Source organism: Oryx dammah, unplaced genomic scaffold (genome assembly GCF_014754425.2).
Source record: "Oryx dammah isolate SB20612 unplaced genomic scaffold, SCBI_Odam_1.1 HiC_scaffold_4, whole genome shotgun sequence".
Lineage (NCBI taxonomy): Eukaryota > Metazoa > Chordata > Mammalia > Artiodactyla > Bovidae > Oryx > Oryx dammah.
In genome coordinates, this window is record NW_024070188.1 from 86,267,597 (window position 1) to 86,285,372 (window position 17,776).

Below are 17,776 nucleotides of genomic sequence, written 5' to 3' on the forward strand. Positions count from 1 at the left end.
TCCTGCATTGGTAGGCAGATTCTTTACCACTGAGCCACCTGGGAAGCCCACCTGTTGCTATTGGTCACTCAAAATCTGTAATTTATCCAGAAACTTCTGGATCTAGGGAAAACACTAATCACGTTGGGTTTGTCTCAGAAGGAATGTTTATTAGTGGGTTGATGTTGATTTGCTGATGAAACAGTTCTCACTTCCAGGGAAATCCACTAATTATTCTTAAAGATGACCAAATTCCAAACAATGAAACTACTTCTCTGAGTCACACAAAACTAGTCTCCTTGCTTTAGAGAAATCATAGGATGATTTGATTATTCACTCAAGTTGTGATTGCCTTTCCCCCAGATTTGATAAGCTCTGTGGTTTAGCAGCAGCTGCAGCAGTGGTTTTAGAAGAAACAATTGTTTCTTGTTGTTCACCAAGGTAGAAACTAGACTGAGTTTGATACCAATAGAAAATAAAAAAGTCAATGCCAGAATACCTGTAATGAACAGAGAAATCAACAAAGGCATGGCCATGAGCTTCTTTTAGAAGGTGTGGACTTTCATAAAGGGGCTAGAAATGTGTCAGTTGCTTTGAGTTCCTTTTCTAGTAGCAAAATCGAATGCTTACTGACTCATCTGTCCTGCCCTCCCTGAGTCACCAAGGCAGTGTGTTTTTCAGGTGGTTGACTTGAGTTACCGTGCAGCTTAGTGGCCATAACATAAAGCAAGGTTAACTGTAAACAAGAGGAGCAAATTCATGACCTTGGGGCCCAGCAGCACGGTTCACAGATTCACAGAGCTAATGGGCTGGTCAGTATGAAACCAGTATCTTAACTATAAATTCCGTCAAAACACTGAAATTTACATGCCTGGAAGAGCAAGGATTTTGTTGTACATGCTGCTTAATCATTGCTGGAGCACTTTAAATATTAAACAGCAAGCACGCAGCTCAGCTATGTAGCTGTCTGCAACTTATTTTGCATGCATAATTAGAATAAATGACAAATCCACGTCAGTCTGTTCAGAGAGGGTATGCATGAACAAAATTAATTGTTTGGTTTAAAATATGAAGTGAAACTGGGGTAGTTTAATAGTAAAATGGCATTATGAATCATTCCACCCATCAATATATATAAATCTGGGTATTAAAAGCAAGTCAAAATAGTTTTTATCTAATAAAACATGACACATTGTCATGATGCTATTAATTATTGTTCTGTAGAATATTTTACTGTGTGTATATGAATTAAATTTTTTTGATTACTGAAGAATTCTGAGCCTTTCATGCTCCCTATTAAAGTAGCATTCTACAAATTGCTTTACCATAATTTAAATCATTATTGATTCCTTTCATAAAAGTACAGAGCAACCTCTGAAAAGAAGAATATTTGGAAACTCTGCTAAATGATTTTACTGGAATCGAGGATAAATATCTAAATAACAGCATTTTTTCATTCAAAACCCTTGACAATTTTATGTTTGTTTGAAGCAGGGGAATATGGTGGAAAAAATACACACCGGCTAGGGATTTTGTTCTAAGACTTATCAGCTGTGTGTCGTTGGTCAAGCCAGTTAGCACCCATTGTGTTTGTTTTCTATTTTTAAAAGTGGGAAAACATTTGGTTTTTGTACTTTAAATCTAAGGATCAGTGAGATAATTTACATGAAAGTGCTTCACAAAAAGGCTCTGGAAATAAAAGGTATTTGTTCTCTGTGTAGTAAAATATTTCGAAGTAAAACACCAGGGCTGTGTTGATCTCTGTTAGTACCTTGTGTCTTCTGTTTGAATATGTCTGGTCTATAAGTGGCCCTCGAGTTTGCTGTAAGAGAGGTGCTTGAAAGATAAATAGATTTGTGGGCAAAAACGCTTAGATAGGTACATGCTGGTGAATAGAATTCTTGCTGCAGAATTAAGAAAAATTTCCTAGAGGAATGACCATCTGAAATAGTCTTCATTTAATGGCACCATTAAAACATATTATGATTTGATCTTTCCAATGTAGCTAAAGTTCACTAGTAATCATGATCTAACAACTTTACTGGTAGTTAAAATTACATGTTATTGAAAATCATGTTTCCAAGAGAATTGCACTAAGATGTATCTAAAATAAATTCTTCTTTGTTCTGTTACTGCAGGTCTGTTCTATGGGGTCAATTTTTAAAAAATAAATGGATTCAAGAAGCAGACATGTATCAAACAATTATTTTGTACCTGCCCTATCCCATGCCATGAAGAATAAGATACAATATTGGACCTCCAGAATTTTGTTATGCCCCTATTCCACTTACTCAAGTTTCTAATTCACTAAAATAAAGAAAATCTTTCTAGGAAAACTTCACAAGGATCCCCCTTTTGTAACAATAAGTGAAAAAAGAGAAGGTCCATTTGCTACTCCAACTTAAATGTCAGAGTGTCCTTGTCCTTTGATATTAAAATTTAATTGGTTCCAATGTCCATTCCTCATATAAGGGATGAGCTTAAGGAGGTCCCATGATTTCTGGCCTGTTTGTCTGGGAGCCTGCTTAGTGTAAGAGCAGATTAGAAGCTAAAACTGGCCTCTGAAAGGATGAGGACTTGGCCCAGCTTCTTTGCTCTCATGCGAGTTGCTGAGGCCAGCTTCTGCTTGGCAGCTGTTGCTCTCTCCATCTTGGTCAAAAGAAAATAGGGTGATGCCAACTGGATTCCATCTAAGACACTGGGGGCCCCTTGATCAGGAATCAGCAAACTATTGCCCATGGGGCTGCCACCAGTTTCTGTCTAGACAATTTGTAGAAACACAGCCACAGTCACTCACTTCCACACTGTCTGTGGCTACGTTAGCGCTACGATTGTAGAGCTGACATAGACCACACAGCTGGCAAATTCCAAACTATTTATTTTCTTATTCCTTTAAGAAAACTTTGTTGTTGTTTGGTTGCTAAGTCATGTCCGATTCCTGGTGACCCCGTGGACTGCAGCATACCAGGCTTCCCTGTCCTTCACTCTCTCCTGGACTTTGCTCAAATTCACGTCCATGGAGTTGCTGATGCCATTCAACCATCTCATCCTCTGTCCTTTAAAGAACAGTTTACTGACCCCTAATCTGATGGCTCCCAATTATTCTCTCATATTTGATCATATTTGGTAGTAAAAATTCATATAATATTGGCTGCTGTTTTCTTTTTTGACAGCTGCTTCTGCCTTCCATGCTCTGCAGAAGAGAGGTGATTTGCATGCCCCATTTCTCCTGAGGAGACTGGTGCTGGCGGTACTTGTTACTTTGAAGAACTCAGTGCATTTTCTTCCCTTGTGGCTGAAGCTTTCTGATGGACTCAAGAGAAGTAAGATTTTGTAGAGTATTGATTTTTGGTGATTATTAGGTTAAGAGTGAGAGTTGGACTGTGAAGAAAGCTGAGCACCAAAGAATTGATGCTTTTGAACTGTGGTATTGGAGAAGACTCTTGAGAGTCCCTTGGACTGCAAGGAGATCCAACCAGTCCATCCTAAAGGAGATCAGTCCTGGGTGTTCATTGGAAGGACTGATGCTGAAGCTAAAACTCCAATACTTTGGCCACTTCATGCGAAGAGTTGACTCATTGGAAAAGACCCTGATGCTGGGAGGGATTGGGGACAGGAGGAGAAGGGGACAACAGAAGATGAGATGGCTGGATGGCATCACCAACTTGATGGACGTGAGTTTGGGTAAACCTGGGAGTTGGTGATGGACAGGGAGGCCTGGTGTGCTGTGATTCATGGGGTTGCAAAGAGTGGGACATGGTTGAGTGACTGAACTGAACTGAACTGAGGGTAAGAGTAAATTTTTTTTTGTGACTTCTTATATCCTAATTAGAAGTGAAGTACCATAATGTAGGGTCTAGATAATTAACATTGACAACTATTAGTAACATAAAGAAAGAAGTGAAAGTTTAGTTGCTCAGTCTTGTCCAACTCTTTGTGACCCCACTGACTGTAGCCTACCAAGCTCCTCCATCCATGGGATTTTCCAGGCAAGAATACTGGAGTGGATTGCTATTTCTTTCTCTAGAGGATCTTCCTGACCTAGGGATCGAACCCTGGTCTCCCATATTGTAGGCAGATGCTTTACCATCTGAGCTACCAGGGAAGTCCAGTAACATAAAGACCTGTCCCTTAATTTGGCATGTCTTCCTTTTGGTATATCTTCTAGCTTTGGTAGTATAGAGAGAAGTTAAGGATGGGACTTCCCTCTGTCCCTATAAATCTCATAAGGTGTGCACATTCACAGAGTCTAACTTCCACGTCACTTTCCCTCTGAGCTGTACTCCTACTTAGAGGACTGATAGTAGAATATAGTTAAAAAAGGAAACTTTAACTGAGCCTGGATGCACACCTTGGATGATAAAACCAACAATTCTTTTCTCCCCTTCAGTGAATAAACAATTGCAAATTTCTATTATTTCTGTGCCACTAGCTTATCCATGAAATCTTTTTCTTTTTTTAATTACCAAGTGCAGTTAAATCCCATTTCTCTTGGGTTTAATGATGCCAAGGGCAGGTTCACTTCATAATGCTGGTAGAGAAAAATACCCCAAATGGAGAGATGACTCTTTCAAATGTCATTAACAGTCCAAAGAGAACTTACCACCTCCTGAGTTAAATTTAGCATTAAGTGGCTCAGATTGATAGTTGCAACAGCAATATGCAATACTGTACAGGGGGACCCTCTGAGGAACAGAAAGCTAAGATCAATCAGCCCTCAGTAAGCACCCAGGCTAGGACCACATGGTCATTGCTCCCTCATGTGCCACTTTTAAAAGGATTACAACTCTGAGGGTAGGGGGTTTTCAGCATAGCAAGAGGGTGCAGCCCATGTATAAATCTTCAGACAGGTCAATAGGCACACTGTTTGTTTCTCAGAATTTGGGGCTTTTAAAAGTAATTCTCCTAATGTCCTGCATCAGGATACTGACCATTATCTTTTGTTTCCATCATTTTCATGTCTTCAAGTTTCATTTTATGTGAAAGACTATTGAAAACATCACCAAAGCGGCTTGTTGATATTTATTAGGAATTATCATTGGAAAAGCTCTGTAAATCCCTCTATTTTTCCTGAAAACCAAGGTTCAAAGGGAGCAGTTTCTGTTTAGACAGGTGAGGAGACAGTGGCTGAGGAATCTGGACACTTGAATTTCAAGTTGGACCTGGCAGGGAAAGGCAGAGCGGACCCCAGGCAGCCTTACTGTTTGCAGCTTCCTCAACTCGGGGTTTTTGTCCAATGCAAAATGTTTTGCACAGTTTTATTCTTAGAAAATTAATATGTAGGATATTTTACACAAAGAAATACTTCAAGTACCTCTAAGAATAGGGAATAATATGAGCAGTTACTTTTATTATCCATATTTCAAGAAAGGTAACTTTCCCCATGTTGGCTTCAGATCATTTTTAATTTTAATGGAACGAAAGATTTCTGACACAGTAGCCAATGCTTATCTTTCCTCAGAGGTAAGCCCTGAGATAGAATTCATGGCACTCTCATTTCCGTGTTCCTGTTTCCATGATTGACATCTTCATCTCTCTTCTCCCATACGCCTTCATCTCCATCTCTGATTTCTGGGTTTCCTTCCTGTCTCCTACTCAACTGTCGGGACCTCTTGCTCACCGTCTTTAAGCACACTCACCCCCGTGGGCATCCTTCCACTTCTGTGTCTACTGGGAACCCAGTGTTCCTTCTCTGCATCCTCAGGGAGTGGTCCAGTGCTGTCCCTGTTTGCTAAGCCTATTTTCCACAAGCTCTTTAATTTTTTTTAAAAAATTTTTATTGGAATATAGTAGATCTCTGAGTTGGGAAGATGCTCTGGAGTAGGAAACAACAACCTGCTCCAGTATTCTTGCCTGGAAAACTCCATGGACAAGGGAACCTGGAGGGCTGCAGTCCTCAAAAAGTCACAAAAAGTCAGACATGGGGTCACAAAAAGTCAGACATGACTGAAGAACTAAGCATGAGTGCATCTATTCTTTCTCAGATTCTTTTCCCGTTTGAGTTATTAAAGTTACATATAAAATTGAGCAGAGTTCTCTGTTGCTCACACCATTTGTCTGTATCACCGTCAGCCTGTCCTCCCAGAATTGTCTACTTCGTTCTCAATACCACCACACCTACCCTGTGCTTTGAGTTTTCTGCCTTAAAAAAAAAAAAAAATCTTCCTGAGATCCTCATATTATTGAATAGTTCCTCTCTCTTCTGTGTCTTAAAACTCATTATTGAATCCTTATCATCAATAATGAGACATCCTTAGTGTTTCTCAAGGTAACTGTAAAGCAAAGAAAATCAAAGCTTCCCATTTGCTTCAGTATTTTCTACATCTACATTTTGAAAGGTATTTTCCTCTTCGCAACCAAAATGCCTCACTTTCTCCTCATTTCACTTGTTAGTCACTTTTACTTTTTTTTTCTTTTTTCTTTTTTTTTAATTTTACTTTTACTTTATTTTACTTTACAATACTGTATTGGTTTTGCCATACATTGACATGAATCCACCACGGGTGTACATGAGTTCCCAATCCTGAACCCCCCTCCCACCTCCCACCCCATATCATCTTTCTGGATCATCCCCGTGCACCAGCCCCAAGCATCCTGTATCCTGTATCGAACATAGACTGGCGATTTGTTTCTTACATGAAAGTACACATGTTTCAATGCCATTCTCCCAAATCATCCCACCCTCTCCCTCTCCCTCAGAGTCCAGAAGTCCGTTCTATACATCTGTGTCTCTTTTGCTCTCTCGCATACAGGGTTATCATTACCATCTTTCTAAATTCCATATATATGTGTTAGTATACTGTATTGGTGTTTTTCTTTCTGGCTTACTTCACACTTTTTCAAAAATATTGACCCAATAGTGAAAAAATGCATAGTAACAGCATATCTGTAAGTTGGAAAGGACAGCAGTTTTTTGGACACTGGCATGCTCTTTCCTCCATGTAAGAAATAGAGAATGAGTGGTGATAGTGGGCCGTTCTGAATGGCCTTCTGGATCCCTTTCCCTCTTGCTCTGTGTCTTGGTTTTGCTTACTTTGAATGTATATAAATGGGTATACATACTCTGCAATTTTCTTCCATGCTATGCTGTATTTTGGACACACATCTGTATTTTTACGTTTTACTGATATGCATTAATTATTACTGCTGTGTAATAGTCCATTGTATAAATACAACATAACTCGTGTTCATAGATGCTACATGTTTGGATATCATAAACTATGCTGCTGTGGAATATTGTAGATACCTCCTGCTGTTCATGTGCAAGTTTTTAGAGAAATGGAATCACAGTGTAGGAGATACATGCTTATAACCTTTAGCTGATATTGATGGAATCATTTCCAGAGTAGTACCAGTTTATACTTCTGCCAACAGTGATCAGTAGTGATGTTTCCCAACTCTCGATACTGACAGAGCCTATATTTTTATTTACGTGGTATGTAAAGTTTTACTGACAGTTCCAGTTTCCTATTTTGTAAAGTTTCTGTTTTAGCCTTTAGCTCATTTTTCAATTAGCTGCTTTGTTACTTTTAATGATTTATATTATACATATATATATATATATAATCATATATACATATGTCAGCAATGTGTATCTATTTGTACACACACACATCTGTATATAATTCATACATTTATATGTGTATATATGTGTGTTCATGTGTTTTATTCTGGATTGTATTCCTTTATTGGTTTTATGTAACATAAATATCTCCTCTGAGTTTATGGCTTTCTTTTGTACTATCTTTTGATGAACTGAAGTTTCACATTTTAACAGTCAGGCTTACCAACCATTTTTCTTCATGTTTTGTGCCTTTTGAAATATGTTTAAGAAATCTTTTGGAACTCAACAATATGAAAAAAAATTTATAGTGTTGTCCTAAATTTCAAATTTGGTGTTAAATTTATTTTCAATTTAGCTTAGAATTTGTTCTTGTATTTGGTGCTATATAGGGCAATAACTCTCTGTTTTCCTATATGAATAACCAACAGTTCCCTAACAAATTCTGGACAGTCCATTCTCTTCCCCATGCTCTGGAATGACCCTAAGTCCAGCATTCATCAGTGTGGATCTCTCTTGGCTCCTTTTACTTTGCTTGCTTGTTTAACTCTACAGAACTTGAGAGTCTTAATCACCTTAGTTTTATAAGTTTCAGTAGATGATAAGACAATCTCCATTTTCTCTTTTACTCATTTGACTATTTTGGCCCTTCATTCTCTCATGTAAACTTTTCGAATCAGCACACCAAATTCAATAAAATTCTTTTTTTTAGCTTTATTTTTTAAATTTAAATTTATTTATTTTAATTGCAGGCTAATTACTTTACAATATCGTATTGGTTTTGTCATACATCAACATGAATCCGCCACGGGTGTACACGTGTTCCCAATCCTGAACCCCCCTCCCACCTCCCTCCCCATACCATCCCTCTGGGTCATCCCAGGGCACCAGCACCAAACATCCTGTATCCTGCATTGAACCTGGACTGGCAATTCATTTCTTATATGATATTACACATGTTTCAATGCCATTCTCCCAAATCATCCCACCCTCGGCCTCTCCCACAGAGTCCAAAAGACTGCTCTATACATCTGTCTTTTTTGTTCTCTTGCATACAGGGTTATCATTACCGTCTTTCTAAATTCCATATATATGTGCAAATTTGGCCTTGGAATATGGAATGAAGCAAGGCAAAGACTAATAGGGTTTGGCCAAGAAAAGGCACTGGTCATAGCAAACACCCTCTTCCAACAACACAAGAGAAAACTCTACACATGGACATCACCAGATGGTCAACAGCGAAATCAGATTGATTATATTCTTTGCAGCCAAAGATGGAGAAGCTCTATACAGTCAACAAAAACAAGACCAGGAGCTAACTGTGGCTCAGATCATGAACTCCTTATTACCAAATTCAGACTCAAATTGAAGAAAGCAGGGAAAACCGCTAGACCATTCAGATATGACCTAAATCAAATCCCTTATGATTATACAGTGGAAATGAGAAATAGATTTAAGGGCCTAGATCTGATAGATAGAGTGCCTGATGAACTGTGGAATGAGGTTAGTGACATTGTATAGGAGACAGGGATCAAGACCATCCTCATGGAAAAGAAACGCAAAAAAGCAAAATGGCTGTCTGGGGAGGCCTTATAAATAGCTGTGAAAAGAAGAGAAGTGAAAAGCCGAGGAGAAAAGGAAGGATATAAGCATCTGAATGCAGAGTTCCAAAGAATAGCAAGAAGAGATAAGAAAGCCTTCCTCAGTGATCAATGCAAAGAAATAGAGGAAAACAACAGAATGGGAAAGACTAGAGATCTCTTCAAGAAAATTAGAGATACCAAGGGAACGTTTCATGCAAAGATGAGCTTGATAAAGGACAGAAAGGGTATGGACCTAAAAGAAGCAGAAGATATTAAGAAGAGATGGCAAGAATACACAGAAGAACTGTACAAAAGGATCTTCATGACTCGGATAATCACGATGGTGTGATCACTCACCTGGAGCCAGACATCCTGGAATGTGAAGTCAAGTGGGCCTTAGGAACCATCACTACGAACAAAGCTAGTGGAGGTGATGGAATTCCAGTTGAGCTATTTCAAATCCTAAAAGATTATGCTGTGAAAGTGCTGCACTCAATATGCCAGCAAATTTGGAAAACTCAGCAGTGGCCACCGGACTGGAAAAGATCAGTTTTTATTCAAATTCCAAAGAAAGGCAATGCCAAAGAATGCTCAAACTACCACACAATTGCCCTCATCTCACACGCTAGTAAAGTAATGCTCAAAATTCTCCAGCCAGGCTTCAGCAATACATGAACCGTGAACTTTCTGATGTTCAAGCTAGTTTTAGAAAAGGCAGAGGAACCAGTGATCAAATTGCCAACATCCGCTGGATCATGGAAAAAGCAAGCGAGTTCCAGAAAAACATCTATTTCTGCTTGATTGACTATGCCAAAGCCTTTGACTATGTGGATCACAATAAACTGTGGAAAATTCTGAAAGAGATGGGAATACCAGATCACCTGACCTGCTTCTTGAGAAATCTGCATGCAGGTCAGGAAGCAACAGTTAGAACTGGACATGGAACAACAGACTGGTTCCAAACAGGAAAAGGAGTACGTCAAGGCTGTATATTGTCACCCTGCTTATTTAACTTCTATACAGAGTACATCATGAGAAACGCTGGACTGGAAGAAACACAAGCTGGAATCAAGATTGCCAGGAGAAATATCAATAACCTCAGATATGCAGATGACACCACCCTTATGCAGAAAGTGAAGAGGAACTCAAAAGCCTTTTGATGAAAGTGAAAGAGGAGAGTGAAAAAGTTGGCTTCAAGCTCAACATTCAGAAAACGAAGATCATGGCATCCGGTCCCATCACTCCATGGGAAATAGATGGAGAAACAGTGGAAACAGTGTCACACTTTATTTTTTTTTTGGCTCCAAAATCACTGCAGATGGTAATTGCAGCCATGAAATTAAAAGACACTTACTCCTTGGAAGAAAAGTTATGACCAACCTAGATAGCATATTCAAAAGCAGAGACATTACTTTGCTGACTAAGGTCCATCTAGTCAAGGCTATGGTTTTTCCTGTGGTCATGTATGGATGTGAGAGTTGGACTGTGAAGAAGGCTGAGCGCTGAAGAATTGATGCTTTTGAACTGTGGTGTTGGAGAAGACTCTTGAGAGTCCCTTGGACTGCAAGGAGATCCACCCAGTCCATTCTGAAGGAGATAACCCTGGGATTTCTTTGGAAGGAATGATGCTAAAGCTGAAACTCCAGTACTCTGGCCACCTCATGTGAAGAGTTGACTCATTGGAAAAGACTCTGATGCTGGGAGGGATTGGGGGCAGGAGGAGAAGGGGATGACAGAGGATGAGATGGCTGGATGGCATCACTGACTCGATGGGCGTGAGTCTGAGTGAACTCCGGGAGTTGGTGATGGACAGGGAGGCCTGGCGTGCTGTGATTCATGGGGTCGCAAAGAGTCGGACACATCTGAGCGACTGAAGTGATCTAAACTGAACTGATACTGTATTGGTGTTTTTCTTTCTGGCTTACTTCACTCTGTATAATAGGCTCCAGTTTCATCCACGTCATTAGAACTGATTCAAATGTATTCTTTTTAATGGCTGAGTAATACTCCATTGTGTCACAGCTTTCTTATCCATTCATCAGCTGATGGACATCTAGGTTGCTTCCATGTCCTGGCTATTATAAACAGTGCTGTGATGAACATGTACACGTGTCTCTTTCAATTCTGGTTTCCTCAGTGTTTATGCCCAACAGTGGGATTGCTGGGTCATAAGGCAGTTCTATTTCCAGTTTTTTAAGGAATCTCCACACTGTTCTCCATAGTGGCTGTACTATTTTGCATTCCCACCAACACTGTAAGAGGGTTCCCTTTTCTCCACACCCTCTCCAGCATTTATTACTTGTAGACTTTTGGATTGCAGCCATTCTGACTGGTGTGAAATGGTACCTCATTTTGGTTTTGATTTTCATTTCTCTGCTAATGAGTGATGTTGAGCATCTTTTCATGTGTTTGTTAGCCATCTGTATGTTTTCTTTGGAGAAATGTCTATTTAGTTCTTTGGCCCCTTTTTTGATTGGGTCGTTTATTTTTCTGGAATTGAGCTGCAGGAGTTTCTTGTATATTTTTGAGATTAGTTGTTTGTCAGTTGCTTCATTTGCTATTATTTTTTCCCATTCTGAGGGCTGTCTTTTCACCTTGCTTATAGTTTCCTTTGTTGTGCAGAAGCTTTTAAGTTTAATTAGGTGCCATTTGTTTATTTTTGCTTTTATTTCCAATATTCTGGGAGGTGGGTCATAGAGGATCCTGCTGTGATTTACGTCGGAGAGGGTTTTGCCTATGTTCTCCTCTAAGAGTTTTGTAGCTTCTGGACTTACGTTTAGATCTTTAATCCATTTTGAGTTTATTTTTGTGTATGGCGTTAGAAAGTGTTCTAGTTTCAGTCTTTTACAAGTGGTTGACCAGTTTCCCCAGCACCATTTGTTAAAGAGATTGTCTTTTCTCCATTATATATTTGCCTCCTTTGTCAAAGATAAAATTCTTGCTGCATTTTTCACCCAGATATCTGCATGACTCACTGTCTCACTCTACTTATTCCTTTACCCCAGTTTCATAGATTTTGTGACAGTTGCCCTGGCCACCCTACATAAAAATTCCCATTACCAATTTCTAGCCCTCAATACCAACTTGCTTTACAACTGAGCAGTATTTGCCATCTACCATACATTTATGAATACATTGTTTATTTGCTCATCTTTCCCACCAGAATTGAAGCCCTTTGAGGGCAGACAGTTTTGCCCATTTTATTAGCCATATTATTCTGAATTGCTAGAATGGTCCAAATGAGAAGACAATGCCCTACAAGTGTTTGTTAAATTGATAAAATAAATGACTACGGATTGTTTTGATTCCCACAACAACCCTAATGGTAAATATTATTCTCAACTGTTACATGCAGGAATCTAAGTTCAACGACAGTGCCATTACTTTCTTACTCCAGTAAGAGCTCAGGTGGAATCAGTCTCAGGCTTCCCCGATTCTGGAAGCTTTAGCCTCCCCTCACATTTTTTTTTTTTTTCTGGTAGAGGCATAGCATGGTGTCTTAAACTTATGGGATATTCATTAAATTCTTGTAGATGGCAAGATTTTAGTTATCTGCACTCCTTGTTACTTTTTGTGATTTTAAAGCTTTATTTATATATGTCCTGTTTACTTCACTTAAATGTCTTTGTATTCCCTATGGAAGGACATGATAGTTTAATTGCTATTTGGCTTCCACTCCTAATTATATGTATTGCTTTTCAAGTGAAAAAGAAGTGTACTTAACCTCTTTCCCTTGCTTCATTCTCTGAAGCAGGCACCAAGAAGTTAATAAGATTTGCTTTTTAATTCTTTGACATGGGTTTAGCCATCAGACACTGATTTTGCGCTTCTGATTACCCTCCAAATCTGGGCCATCCACTTTTGCAAAAAGTGCCAAGTCTCCAAGCCTTCTTTTGTGTCACAAGAGTTGGAGAGCTTTATCAAACATGTGTATTCCCACCCTGCATCTTTCTTCCCTTCTGCTTACCAACTGTCATTGTCTCCCTGCCGCCAGACTCCTGTGAACGGATTTCCAGGCACCTATCACACAATAAGAAGCCAAGGAGCCAGGGCCCATGACTGATGGGGACTGTCTTCATTTCTAAGCCTGAAAATTTGTTCCTGTGACAAGATAAGCACAGACAAGAGACTCTATCAAATTCAGCAACGGCCAGATGGTAAAACACGCATTTCGGTCACAATTCTAAGGCAGGCTAACTGGCTGTAGCACAAAAGATGTCTGGTGTGTGCTCCTGAGGCAGGTGAGACACTACTGATGGAAGCTCACTGACTTTGTAGATAAGAGTGATTTGTCTGATTGCTATTAAAATGTCACCTTTGCTAACAGCATCCCAGGACTCTTCCATCAAAGTGAGATGTCGGCGCTGCCACCCACAAACCCAACTGGAGCCAGACATCTATTGACGAGAGTGATGTGTCTGCTGAGGGCTTGCAGCTTCAAGACAGATTGCCCGGGAGCCAAAGGCACCTCTCATCCCTTTTGGCTATAGGAGTAAAGGCCCCAGAAAGCCATTCTGTTGTTTGACTCATGAGTCCTGGGGCTAGAACAAAGCTTTAGTTGCACTGTCAGGCATCAATCCCTACCATGCTTGCAAAATTAGAAGTTATTGTTCTAAAAGTCTGAGAGGTACTAAACTGTCGACAATTTCAACAGAAAGAACTTGCCTTGGAAATTAGATCGTGGTCACATGAATAACAAGGACTTCTATTACATGTTAAATACTAGAACAAAACAAAAAGATTTGGAACAAATATTTCCATAACTAATGAAAATGTTAATTCATTGTTGCCTAGATCAGAAAAAAAAAACTCTCCATTCTTCTTTGTCTTTCATCTATCTCCCCTTCTTCTTGTATCCAAGAGTGGGTTTAAAAACCCAGAAAGTCATTTAAAGGTGAACCTTATTTTTCCTTTACAAAGAAATGCTTCTTAAAAGAAAAATTTGTTCCCAGTACCATGAAGTTCTTTGAGAGCACAAATTATTCTCCTTCATCACTTGAGTGGAGAGAGAGACAATACTGGCCCATGTGCATGAAGTATCTTCTTTTGATATTACTGGATGTACTTTTCCACTGGGCATTGTGCCCAGCTCATTGTAAGTATTTATTCGTTTTTTAAAATAAATTGCAGCTTTTATGCCAGTCCCTTGAGAGATAACGGGACCACACACACTATTATGAGAATGATTCTGCCCTTTGACTAACTTAGGGAGAGTTTCTGTAGTCTAACCACTGCATCCCCCCCCTCTGTGGCAGGCAGGGTGGGACTCCTCTGGACACCCAGGCTCCAGGTCTCTCAGTCTTTTATAAACACCTACACTCTGCTCCTCCACGTCAACTCTAACGTCATAGCGTAATGAAAGAAACTTCAGATTCACTTCCTCCATGCCCTCTGGAAAATACAGCTAAATGCTTTTCTTTTCCTTTTTGCGGGGAATCTTTAGAAACGTGGAGGAAAATAACAAGTGATGGGAGCTGATGAATCAATGCAATGAAAAACTGAGAAATTTAAAAATAAACTTTTAGATTTTTAGAAAAATAAATCAAGAGATATGCTACAACATGTGAGTTGTTCCAGTTGCTTAACCTCTCTGGATCTCAGGGTTGTTCTCTGTGAGCTCAAATTAATAATAATAACCCATTTCTATATTGGACAGTTGTTAATAACCATGATTGCCATTTAATGAACATCAGTTTGAGGCTCTGGGAGATAGAGTAAGACAGGGCATCCTGGCATGCTGCAGTCCATGGGGTCACAAAATGTCTGGCTTAGCGGCTGAACGACAACAATCATTTAATAGTAATGGGTGTATGTTGGGAAATCTAGAAAGATGAAAATTAGTGACTAAAATTGACAGACAGGAAATTGATTCTTGGGCTGGATGGTCAGTGTTAAGCTTATATTCACTGTTTTTGTTTTTTTCATAGCACAGTTGGAGAATATTCCTTTACTAGGATGCTCTATTTTTTTTAAATTAAAAAAAGAATACTTTCAGTGGTTAGGCTAGCATTCCACCCATGTTCTATGACCGTTGCAGGTTTGCCTACTTTGGGAAACAATTCATGAACTAGTTAGTTCCTTGGTAGTGACAAATGAACTGGTCGGTTAGTCAGGTGGTTAGCTCATAGTGCTTGACAAATACACTTAGAGAAATGCAGGACTAGGAGGCAGATATCATCCTCCCGGGTAGGGTCTACCTGGAAAGAAACTGACATTTTGAGACGCCTATTAAAAATATGTGATGTGCAGTCACTCCTGGGCAACCTGAGTGTGAGATGTGTCCTGATCCTGGCTGACTCTGTCTAAACACAGACTGAACCAGAAGGTGAAGAATGGCTTGTGAGCAGAGGCGTTGGTGAGCAGGTTGGAGGCCAGGCAGGCAGGCAGTTGATGTTGGTTCCCCAGGAAGGCGTGTGCTTCTTTCCCCCCAGAAACCCTTGGGGAGCAAAGCGGCAACTAGAAAGAACATTTCAGAGCTTTCTTGGCTGTTAGGTTACGTGTTGAGAAGAGAGAGAATGTAAGTGCTTGCTGGTGTATCAGAGAGGCAAACAGCTCTCTTCTCCCTCCCTTCTCCTCCCCCTCGCTCCATCTCTTGTCAATTGTTGACTCCTCTACGTTTCATTCTAGAACAGCTCTCACTTCTATCCTCCTCTTATCATCAGCCCAGCTACCACTGTAGCATTCCACACCTGCATTAACAGCCCTAGGAATTACTACAGACTTGTCTGTGGTCCCTCTCACCTCTGACTTATCTGCATGCATTCTTGCTAGGTTAATTTAAAAAAATTTTTCTTTTGTAGAAGCAACACTTATTTTTGTCACAAAACTGCTCAAAGACCCTCAATAGCCCTCTCCGTGTGTAAAAGTAGGCAGTTTAAACTTTGTAACTTGGTACTTAAAGTCTTCCATGATCTGGTCCGATCTACCCATCTTAAACCTCCTTTCTCATCCCCTCTTGGACACTGGGTTCCACAGAAGCGGAAACATTCTTGTTTTGGTTTGTAATTTAGCACACTTGGATTGGCAGCCCTTTTGTGTACTGAAAGCTTCTGTTACAGCTTGTTTTGCCTTATTGGAAACTAACAAAAATGTTCTCTATACTTGTATTAATGCTGCTCACTCTGACTTAAAGAGCTTCCCTCAAGCATCATCCTTGACATGAACCTCAAATCATCACACCCACTGTGCAAGGCTTGGCTTCAAAGCTACCTTCTTCCTCCCCCTCTTAACCACTGTGCCCTCTTCTGCTAGGAATGGAAGCTGCACCCCTTTCTGCAGATACCCAGGACACTTGGTGCATTCTAAAGGCAGAGCAAGAGGCTCCCCTGGGGCCTCAGATGGTAAAGCATCTGGCTGCAATGTGGGAGACCAGGGTTTGATCGCTGGGTTGGGAAGATCCTCGGAGAAGGAAATGGCAACCCATTTCAGCACTCTTGCCTGGGAAATGGTAACAAACAGAGGAACACAAAATGAATCAGATATGAACCCTGACCACAGACTTTATTCACTAAGAGAGGAATAATCGATGCGGGTTAAATATTTGTTGAATCTAAGCATTTCTGTCTTTTGTTTTTCCACGTTCTGAGTTGGGAATACTGGAATGCATGCGTATGTGTATTTATTTTTCAAAGCACTCTGTACTTTAAAATTCTGACCTAAACAGACGTTGCTGTGATATTACAGAATATTCACCCCCTGGTGTTATCATATCTCATCTCCCAAGCTCTTCCTTAAATGGCTTAGGTGCCTAATGGATTGCCTTTGTTTGAAGGATCATCTGAATATAATCTTCCTCCCCTCAAATTGTTTCAATCACTGTGAGCTTTTGCTGACCTACTTTTGAGCCAGTGGAGAAAACCTTCCCAGAGCCAACCTTTGTGACTGCAGACAAGATAATAGTGTTACAGTAGGTAAAGGCTATTTTCCTCACAAAATTTAAATTAAGTGAGAGGATTCAGATTATTTCACACATCATCACTTCAGGTTGAAGAGGGTCCCCCAAAATAACACTCCTCTTTTTTTGTGCAAACTCAACAAGGAGTGAAGTAGCTTGGAGAACAGCATAACCTGGTTACTACCAAATCTGATCAGGAAGAAAGTGATTCATGCCTGTAGATGAGTTGTATGTATTTTTACATTAGAATCACTGTTCAGACAGATTGATTTACATTGTCCCAGGAAGTGGTGGACTTTGACAGGACCCAGCCACATGGTTAGAACTTGAGCTCAAAGACTCATGTACTCAATGCCAGGTGGCCAAGGAGAAGATATTCTCTGTGGGCAGCAGTTATGATCAGAGGAGAGAGAGGTGAATGGCTTAGCCAAGCTAGGCGATCAGATGAAGTCGCTCCTCCTCTATTGGCTAAGGTCAGAGTGAGGCCTGGGGGTGACCAGTGACAACACGTGTGAAGGGAAAAGGCCATCCAGAGTGGAGAGTCAGGACTGGGGACCAGGTAGATCTACCTCTGGCCCAGCCCTCGCTCCTGATTATGGCAGAGTGGAAAGAATGAAAGTATTCTGGCTTTTCTTTTCTAAAAAATAAGAAACATTTGGTAAATTCTCTTTTCTTTTATATTCTATAACAAATATTTTCTAATTTTTCTTGTTGTGGCTTTTTAAAAACACCCATCATTTAAAAGTAGACATTTAATTT

At 40.0% G+C, this 17,776-nt stretch overlaps 1 long non-coding RNA gene across 1 annotated transcript; it reads left to right on the forward strand.

Annotated features, from left to right (window-relative positions):
• The first annotated feature begins 10,862 nt into the window (after positions 1-10,862).
• Positions 10,863-14,888, forward strand: LOC120862984. The gene is made up of 3 exons (XR_005720896.1): positions 10,863-10,908; positions 13,361-13,364; positions 14,823-14,888. It is a non-coding gene; the product is annotated as an uncharacterized LOC120862984 (long non-coding RNA).
• The last annotated feature ends 2,888 nt before the right edge of the window (positions 14,889-17,776 follow it).